General features: G+C 37.0%; 2 pseudogenes; both read left to right on the forward strand.

Annotated features, from left to right (window-relative positions):
* Positions 1-1,584: 1,584 nt before the first annotated feature.
* On the forward strand, positions 1,585-1,706 carry LOC120093998 (small nucleolar RNA SNORA17; annotated as a pseudogene).
* Or6c6-ps1 (olfactory receptor family 6 subfamily C member 6, pseudogene 1) lies at positions 7,716-8,661 on the forward strand (annotated as a pseudogene).

The following is a 9,073-nucleotide window of genomic DNA, read 5'->3' on the forward strand; positions in this document are numbered from 1 at the left end:
GAATCAGAGAAAGAACTGGAAGAGCTTGAAGGGGCTCGAGACCCCGTATGTACAACAATGCCAAGCAACCAGAGCTTCCAGGGACTAAGCCACTACCTAAAGACTATACATGGACTGATTGTGGACTCTGACCTCATAGGTAGCAATGAATATCCTAGTAAGAGCACCAGTGGAAGGGGAAGCCCTGGGTCCTGCTAAGACCGAACCCCCAGTGAACTAGATTGTCTGGGGCAGGGCGACAATGGGGGAGGATGGGGAGGGGAACACCCATAAAGAAGGGGAGGGGGAGGGATTGGGGGGATGTTTGCCCGGAAACCGGAACGGGAATAACACTCGAAATGTATATAAGAAATACTCAAGTAAATAAAAAATAAATTAGTTAATAAATAAATAAATAAATAAATAAGAAAGAGTAGAATTTTAATTCTATTCATCTGCACATCTCAAAGGCACAGAAAAAATAAACAAATGAAAGCATTTTAGTATCTTTACATATCAGAAAACTTTATTTGCCGCAGTGAGAGTGTAACATGTTACATCCATTATGCAAATCAATATGGAGCTCTCTGAAAAGCTAAAATTAAAACTTGCACGTGACCCATTCATAAGCATATACCCAAAGGACTCAAAATACTACCACAGAGGTACTTGAGCATTCGTGTTGCATTTGCTCAATTCACAATACCAAGAAAACGGGACCACCTTAGTTGTTCAACAACAGATTAATGTGTGGAACAATCATCAAATGAAATTTTATTTAGCCATAAACAAGAAATTAAATGGTAAAATTTGTAGGGAGTTAACTTTATCTGAAAATTATATATTGGGTAAAGTAGCTTAGACTCAGAAAATTAAAAAAAAGAATTGAATATTTAGGCACATTCAATTTTAATTTTTATATGTTTGCAGATGTCTAGGGTACATATATTCATATGCATATTCATATGTATATTCATATGTATATTCATATGTATATGCATATGTATATTCATATGAGACTGTGATTATGAGTGTAGACCATATAACTCAAAGCTAGAAAAGAGGATTTCAAAACATAGAAGATGTAACACTTTACATAACATAAAAGGAAGAGACCAGGTTGGGAAGAAAGGGTACAGGTTTGAGGTGGTTTGGAGAGAAGTAGGAAGGAAGATTAAAAATGCAAATTATGTATAAATATAATTATGAAATGAAGTACTGATGTTCTAATTTAAAAACACAAAACATTAAATAGAATATTTTAATTAAAAAATTAAAATTTTAAACTAACACATACTTATAAAAGTGAATATGTAATAGCTATAGTATCATAGAGGGACACATAAAATGGTTTTACAGTTCCCACTGAACTTCTATTTTCTTTATATTTTAAATTAGCCAATTAATAGTTTATGCTGTAGCCTTTGTGACACTTTGTCTATAGTTTCTCTCTCTCTCTCTCTCTCTCTCTCTCGCTCTGTGTGTGTGTGTGTGTGTGTGTGTGTGTGTGTGTGCATGTGTGTGTAGACATGGCAGATGGAATCTGTCAAGATGACAAAAAGTATGAGTTTAGAATATTATACATTTTAAATTTGATACTTTCTGCCTGCTTCTCGAAGTGTTGCAGGTGAGGCTGCTGTGTCACATGTAAATGGCAGAGAGGAAAAGGCTATTTCAACACTCAGTGTCTGATCTATGAATATCTGAATGATTAATAGCCTAACATTCCCTGAACAAAAGCAAGCCTGAGAGTATCAATTCAGCACCGGGAGGCTTGGACAAGGAATTAGCCTAAGATGACCACCAGGTTGGTGCCAGGTAGGCCCAGACAGTTCCCAGGACAAAGAGCAAGCTAGAGGCTAGATAAACTGAACTTGAGACTATGAGCTCCGGTGGCAGTGAGTCCAAGAACAAGGACCATAGCATGTGCTCACATGGGATGGTCAGGTGAGGAGCAAGCCTGATATGACCATCAGACTGGTGCCATGGGGCCTGGACCGGAAGCTAGCTTGAGACAGACCACCAGTTGGCCACTACTGGAGCCGTGGTTGGTGGGGTTCAAATCATGCCCAAGATGGCTCCGGCAAGATGCCATAATGCAACCTGAGTCCACTCCTGAGATGACTCCAGACACTCAGAGACTCCAGGGACCATGAAGAGAAGCAAGTAAGTGATGGAGAAATAAAAGAGAAACAGAAGGGAATGGTATGAAGATGGGTAGATCTGGAGACTCAAGGGTAGTGAGGAACACTTTGATGTGAGTAGACAGTTATGGTACCTGGGACCATGGTGGGGTCCTAGCCTGGGCTGCCACATCTGGGTCTTTGGCCTGGAAGCAGTACAGATCTGTTACCATCAAGGGCCAGGCAGATACCCCTGGTTTTTCCTGCCACCTGGGGAAATGTTAATATGAGGACTATGCAGAACTGGTCCCACCCTCATCTAAGCATTGTGGGAAAGCTGGCCTTACCCCTAGCCAGCTGCTGAACTCAGGAGAGCCCCAGGGAGCTTCAGGTGAGCCAACCTCTGGGGATAGGAGTATGGGAGAGCTGTTCCTACCACTCATCTGGGCAGTGGTGTGGACCAGGGAAAAATACCTTCCTAAGCCTATTTCCAGTTGCCACCTTTGACAGGAAGAAGAGCTGGCCCCTGGGTTATCACAATGGAGAGCTTTCCCTGCCCCTGACCTGCTGCAGCACTTGGGGAAGCAGGCCCTGCACCTCATTTGGAATGCACAGTGCAGCTGGGACTTGATGTGGGGGTTGTGGTTGAGCAAGCTTGTCTGCACGAGTATGAGAGGGATCCCCTACCCCTACTTCTGTTGTCACCACCAAAGGCTGACAGGAGAGTCATGGGTCATGAGAGTGGGAGAGCATTCCATGAACTTAACTGGGTAGAACAGTAGAACTGATCCCAATGGCTGGGTAGTGCGTGACAACTAAACTAAGTGCATGAGTGTGGGAGAGCTGGTCCTGCCTCTTGTCTGCTGGGCTGTGGCACACCTCTGCCTCATCAGTTACTGTTAATAGCAAGCAGGAGAGCTGGCCCTTTGATCATAAGAGTGGGAGGGCTATTCTCCAGAAGAGATACTGTGTATATTTTATAATTTATTTTATTTGTTCATCAATTGCTTTTGTCTTATTTAATAGTAGGTGATACGTCTGTAAATTATTGTGAAATTTTTAATTTTGTATATTACACAAGTAATTGGTTTCATAATGGAAGTTTTATGAATACATAGGTCATTATTCTTGATTCTCATTCTTACCCTCCAATTCTCATCTCATCCCCCCACTATCCTTTAGTCCCTTTCTACACTACCATTTTCCAAGAGAGTCTTCTTTCACTTCATATCCCATGTTCCACGGTCCTTCCTTTTATATTCTAGTTTAGCTTTTTTATAAAAAATATGAGCAATCTGTGTAAAATTAAATGTGTGGGTGTCCTTTAAATCAAGATGTCCTCTTAATTTCCATTATAACTGGAAAACAATAGACTACCCATGACTGGCAAATTGTTCTTCTTAAATCAATCCGGATTTGAAGAACAATATATGTTAACCAGAATAGTGGAATAGATATGAAACAGATAGTTTGTATGAATAGAAGCCATCAGCATTTACGATGTGAATAGTCCTAGCCTAGAAATCCTGTATGTAGAATGACTTATGTAATTATGTCCACTTTTGCAAAACTACAGGAATACACAAAATACATTTCCTTCTTTTAACAAAAGATGGGACACTATGCAAATGTCTATCACTAGAACCTTGGAGGCAAGAACTACATTTATTATAATCCTAAATGCAATTGCATATATATGTATTTAAATATATGTATATATATGCATGTCAAGAAAAATCATACACACACACATACACACACACACAAACACACACACACACACACATATATATATATATATATATACATATATATATATATATATTATAGAACAATTGATGAGAGCTAGATCCCTCAGATTTCTTTTATGTTTCATTTGGGAGTACGGATTTATTTGATTTTTTCAAGTTCTGCAAAGACTGTCATTTGGATTATGAGGGGAATTGTATTGATCAGTAGACTGCTTTAGGCAATATAGCTACATCAACAACATCAGTTCTAGTAATCTATGATCATAGAAAGTTTTTTTATCCATTTTAAGTTAAATTTTTTGTATTTTGATCTTACTTACATGATGCATATTTTTGTCTTCTTTCATTGTTTTTCCCTACAATATTTAACAGCCAATTCTGTGCCTCTGTAAACACAGTTACAATAGTTAATCTTTTGCTTTCCCCCCATAAATGATCACTCACGTAGCATCTTGGAAGAGAGTAAGGCTATGGTGTCATACTTTTTGACTTTAAAATAGTGGTGGAACCAGCAACATTGTCCAGTAAGTAGAGTTAATTGTGTGAAGGCCTGATGACTTGAGTTCAGCCCTTGGGTCTCATGGATAGCAAGAAAAAATTGACATCCAAGAGTTGTTCTCCAATGTCTACATGTGGTTTGGAAGCACTCACTTATTTTTGGATACACACATACATATACAGACTCCAAAGCTAACTAAATGAAATAAAGAAAGAAACAATTAAAATGAAACAAAAAATAGTAAAACACAGTGTTGCAGTTGCTAGGATGAATATGGAAGCTGCTATCATTCCAGCACAGGTTAACTCTTAGAGGATGTTGAAATTTTTCCCACAAAACTTGTTCTGAGATCCATTTTCCAGATTTTCTCACTTTCTTGGTAATAGGGGCTGACAATAGAAATACTATTAGAAACTAAGGCTTTGTAGATATAAATATCAAGAGCAAGACCTATATGGCCATGCCTAATCTGTACAACTAGAAGTTATACTATGAACATCCAAATGAAAGCAGAAAGGAAAGCAAAGCTTCAGCCATTGAACCTGTATGTTATATTATAAAAGTGCCAAGCAAGGTGTAATAGCTATACCAAAATTGGCATGGATTATTATGTGTACAACCAATCTATTGTTGAGTTTAGTAATCACTCAATGAGGAAGACAGAGGGCACGCTTTGAAACTGATACTGTGAACTCAGAAAAAATATCATTGCAGATGAAGTCACAGGCACCAGAGAGGAAGAAACTGCTATTGGTTTGTTAAATGAATGTAATGCACCTTTTAAACATTTTTCCACTGGATATTTATGGTTTTGCCCATAGATTATTACTTCAGTGATCCTTGGAGTTGTAAATGTGGATATCCACAAAGATATAAGTTAATACATACTTGATTTATATCACAAACAAAACTCGTTTAAGAGAATTATATAAGTATAATAATATAATACTTGATAATTTTAAAATATTGAAAGAAAACTTAGAGGTCAACTTCACATTGCTCTTTTTTTATTTTTCAAAACATTCTTTTATTTTCTGTGTATGAGTGTTCTGTCTGCATGCGTGTCTGTACACCACACATGTGCTCTGCTTATGGAGACCAGAAGAAGGTGTTATATTTACTGGGACTGGAGTTGCATGCTGTTGTGATGTCATATGGGTGTTAGGATTCAAATGCAGGTCTTGTATAAGAAAGTCAGTACTCTTTTTTTTTTGTTTGGTTTTTTTTTGGTTCTATTTTTTTCGGAGCTGGGGACCGAACCCAGGGCCTTGCGCTTCCTAGGTAAGCGCTTTACCACTGAGCTAAATCCCCAGCCCCTGAAAGTCAGTACTCTTAATCATACAACAATCTTTCTAATCCTAGTTACACAGCTCTTATTGATGATTAGGAAGCTGGGATACCAAAGAGACAGAGCAAAAACAAAAAATAAATAAGATTACACCAATGTAAAACAAAACAAAACAAAACACCCCAACAAAATAAGAAGATAATGCATATAAGCATAGCTTATGAAAAAATAAAACCCAACAGGGGACTAATTTTTGAACTATGTTGCAGCTACATTGAATTGTTTATGTTTCTGAAAAGCATTTTCTTGACTTTTCTAAGTCATTTGTGACACTCCTCTGGGATGCTTTCCTAAAGTTCTGATAGACCTTGGTACTTTTTTATTACTATTAATGAGTACATTGGAGCAGGGATCCCTAGAGGAGTACGCTGTAAATTCAGTAGATCCCCTGAGTTAATTGGAAGTAAGAGACAGCGAAACTAGTACATTTTTAAGTACAGTGTTGGCTATGAAGCATCTCTTTGACCTAAGAGTTGTGTATATTGCAGCAATGAGTTGATATTCTTATTAATCCTAATGCTTTTGGATATAGAATGACATCTAATTGTAGCACTGGAGAGACAGCAATCTCAACACTGAAAGCTAAATTTTACAAAATTCAGCCTATCAGATGGCTTGTGATAAAATTATCACCATAATCACAACATTCCATAGTAAATGTGAGTTTGAAAGAATGTGGACATTCTTTATGGACATATATTATGTATTGTGCCTTGTGTGACAAAAATAGCCACACAAACTGAAATTATCTTTAACAAAGCAGAATGGTTAATGTACACAAAAAAGTGAGTCTGTTGTAATTTTAAATTAATTTTATATTGTGAAACTAAATAAGTCCAATTAAGGTAGTTGTGTTCGGAGTACTGAATTTTTTATGTTTTATAAAATATTCTGAGCATTTTGAGATTATATTTAACAAATGAATATTTTTATGCTATTATATCTATAATTATTTTTCCTTGACTGTTTTATAAAATAATGTGAAAATGCTTAATAAGTAATTATTGCCATTTGGTGATACCATATTTATAAGTCTGCTAAGCCTACATCAATCAGTAATGGATACTATCTAGTCATCTTTCAAAATATGCATTATGGATAATAGGAAAACATTAAATATGTACACTTGAAGAAATCTTGTAAGTACTTAGTAACTAAAACCTGAACATCTTAAGAAGTCAATCTTAAAATTAACCACCAATACTGATTTTTTTAAAATTCTATAATGTTTGTAGCATTGTTTTTCCACAAAATTATTTTTTAAAGTTAGTATATAGAAAGGAAAGCAATATTGATGAGATAAATGAAAAAGGAATAAATATAGGAAAGAAGGCATGCTAGTAGATAAAAGGCAAGAGAACACCAACTGGTTATTCAACACCAACTGTCACCCCTGAAACCATACACAAGTAACACTATAAAGACTAAGCAGGTTGTAGTTAATGTATTTAGGAATACATGTATATACATGTATTTATGAAAAAAGAGCCTAGGAATTTGAAAGATAGCAAGAGTGCAGAGTACATAGTAAATTTAGAGAGAGTAAATGGACAGAGGAAACACTGTAATTAAACTATAATTTCAAAAAGAAAGTGTTTTTAAGAGTCCATAAATAAGCAAGAACCAGTGGGACAAGTCTATAATCCCGGCTACTTCAGAGGCCCAAGCAGAAGAAAGGGATCAGAAGCTTCTGGCCTGCATGATAATAGGGGCCATTTGGAAGTACACATGTTAATTAGCATTCATGCAAATTAATGAAAAAACACTATCTGTTTTTTAGGGGGAGATATGGGGACTACTTGAAGAATGTTTCCAAAAAACAGACTAGGACAAGTTTTTAATTGACCTATGGCATCTAATTATGTGTCACCTGAAATTTAAGGCTAGAAAACAGTTGAAGATGGATTTTATGACATATCCCCCTTTCTGCTTTAGTGTAGGTATATAAATTCTAATGCACACAAATATTTTGTTTTTAGTTTCCTATGTTTGTTTGCAAAGGCTCACAGATGAGGATGAAAAATCAGTCAATGGAACTTGACTTCATTCTTTTGGGATTGACAGATGACCCTGGATTGCAAATTGTGGTTTTTCTGTTTCTCTTTCTCAATTACATGACCAGCCTCTTGGGGAATTTAGTCATTGTGCTCCTCACTCTGCTGGACCCTCACCTCAAAACTCCAATGTATTTCTTTCTTCGTAATTTCTCCTTTCTGGAAATCATGTTCACAACAGTGTGTATTCCCAGATTCTTGACAACCATTGTGACTGGAAACAAAACTATTTCCTATAATAGTTGTGCATCTCAGTTGTTTTTCTATTTTTTTTATGGGAGTTACAGAATTTTATCTCTTGGCTGCCATGTCCTATGATCGATACGTTGCCATCTGCAGACCATTACATTACCCTATCATCATGAACAGCAGAGTGTGTCATCAACTTGTCCTCAGCTCCTGGGTGACTGGGTTCTTGATCATCTTTCCCCCCATGGCAATGGGTCTAAAGCTGGATTTCTGTGATTCCAGGGTAATTGATCATTTTATGTGTGAAACTTCTCCTATTTTGCAGATCTCCTGCACAGACACTCATGTCCTAGAAATGATGTCCTTTGTCTTAGCAGTGGTGACACTCATAGTTACACTGGTACTAGTAAGTCTCTCTTACTCTTTCATCATTATGACTATTATGAATTTCCCTTCTGCACAGCAAAGAACCAAAGCCTTCTCCACCTGCACTTCCCACATGATTGTTGTCTCTACAACGTATGGTAGTTGCATCTTCATGTATATTAAACCATCTGCAAGGGAGAGAGTGGCCATTGTCTAAAGATGTAGCTTTGCTGTATACTTCAATTACCCCTCTTCTGAACCCCTTCATTTATACCTAAGAAACTGGCAGGTGAAAGAAGTCTTCTGGGATGTATTGCGAAAGACTATGGGCTTTTTAAATAACAAAGTTTAAAGTTGCATTGTAAATTGCAGTCATACATTAAAAACGAAACTCTAGTTCATCTAATTTTTTTTCTTTTTTTTGGAGCTGGGGACCGAACCCAGGGCCTTGTGCTTGCTAGGCAAGCGCTCTACCACTGAGCTAAATCCCCAAGCCCTAGTTCATCTATTTTTATGACTATTTTCATATGTCAGCAGTTATTTCTTGTACAGGATGTTTTTTCTGAGGAGCCCTTTAACTCTAGTCTACCTTGCCCTCTACTTCCCCATGAAAGTTTCAAAGATTGTACTCTGCAATAACTATCTTCCTCCAATTACTTCCTAAATGTACCTCTATGGGTAATGTTATTGTATATTTCATACCTGTTTCCAGAAATCATTGTACTTGAGTTTGATTCCCAGAACCCATGGTGAGAACTTTCCAC

The sequence above is a fragment of the Rattus norvegicus genome, chromosome 7, assembly GCF_021556685.1.
Source record: "Rattus norvegicus strain SHRSP/BbbUtx chromosome 7, alternate assembly SHRSP_T2T, whole genome shotgun sequence".
Lineage (NCBI taxonomy): Eukaryota > Metazoa > Chordata > Mammalia > Rodentia > Muridae > Rattus > Rattus norvegicus.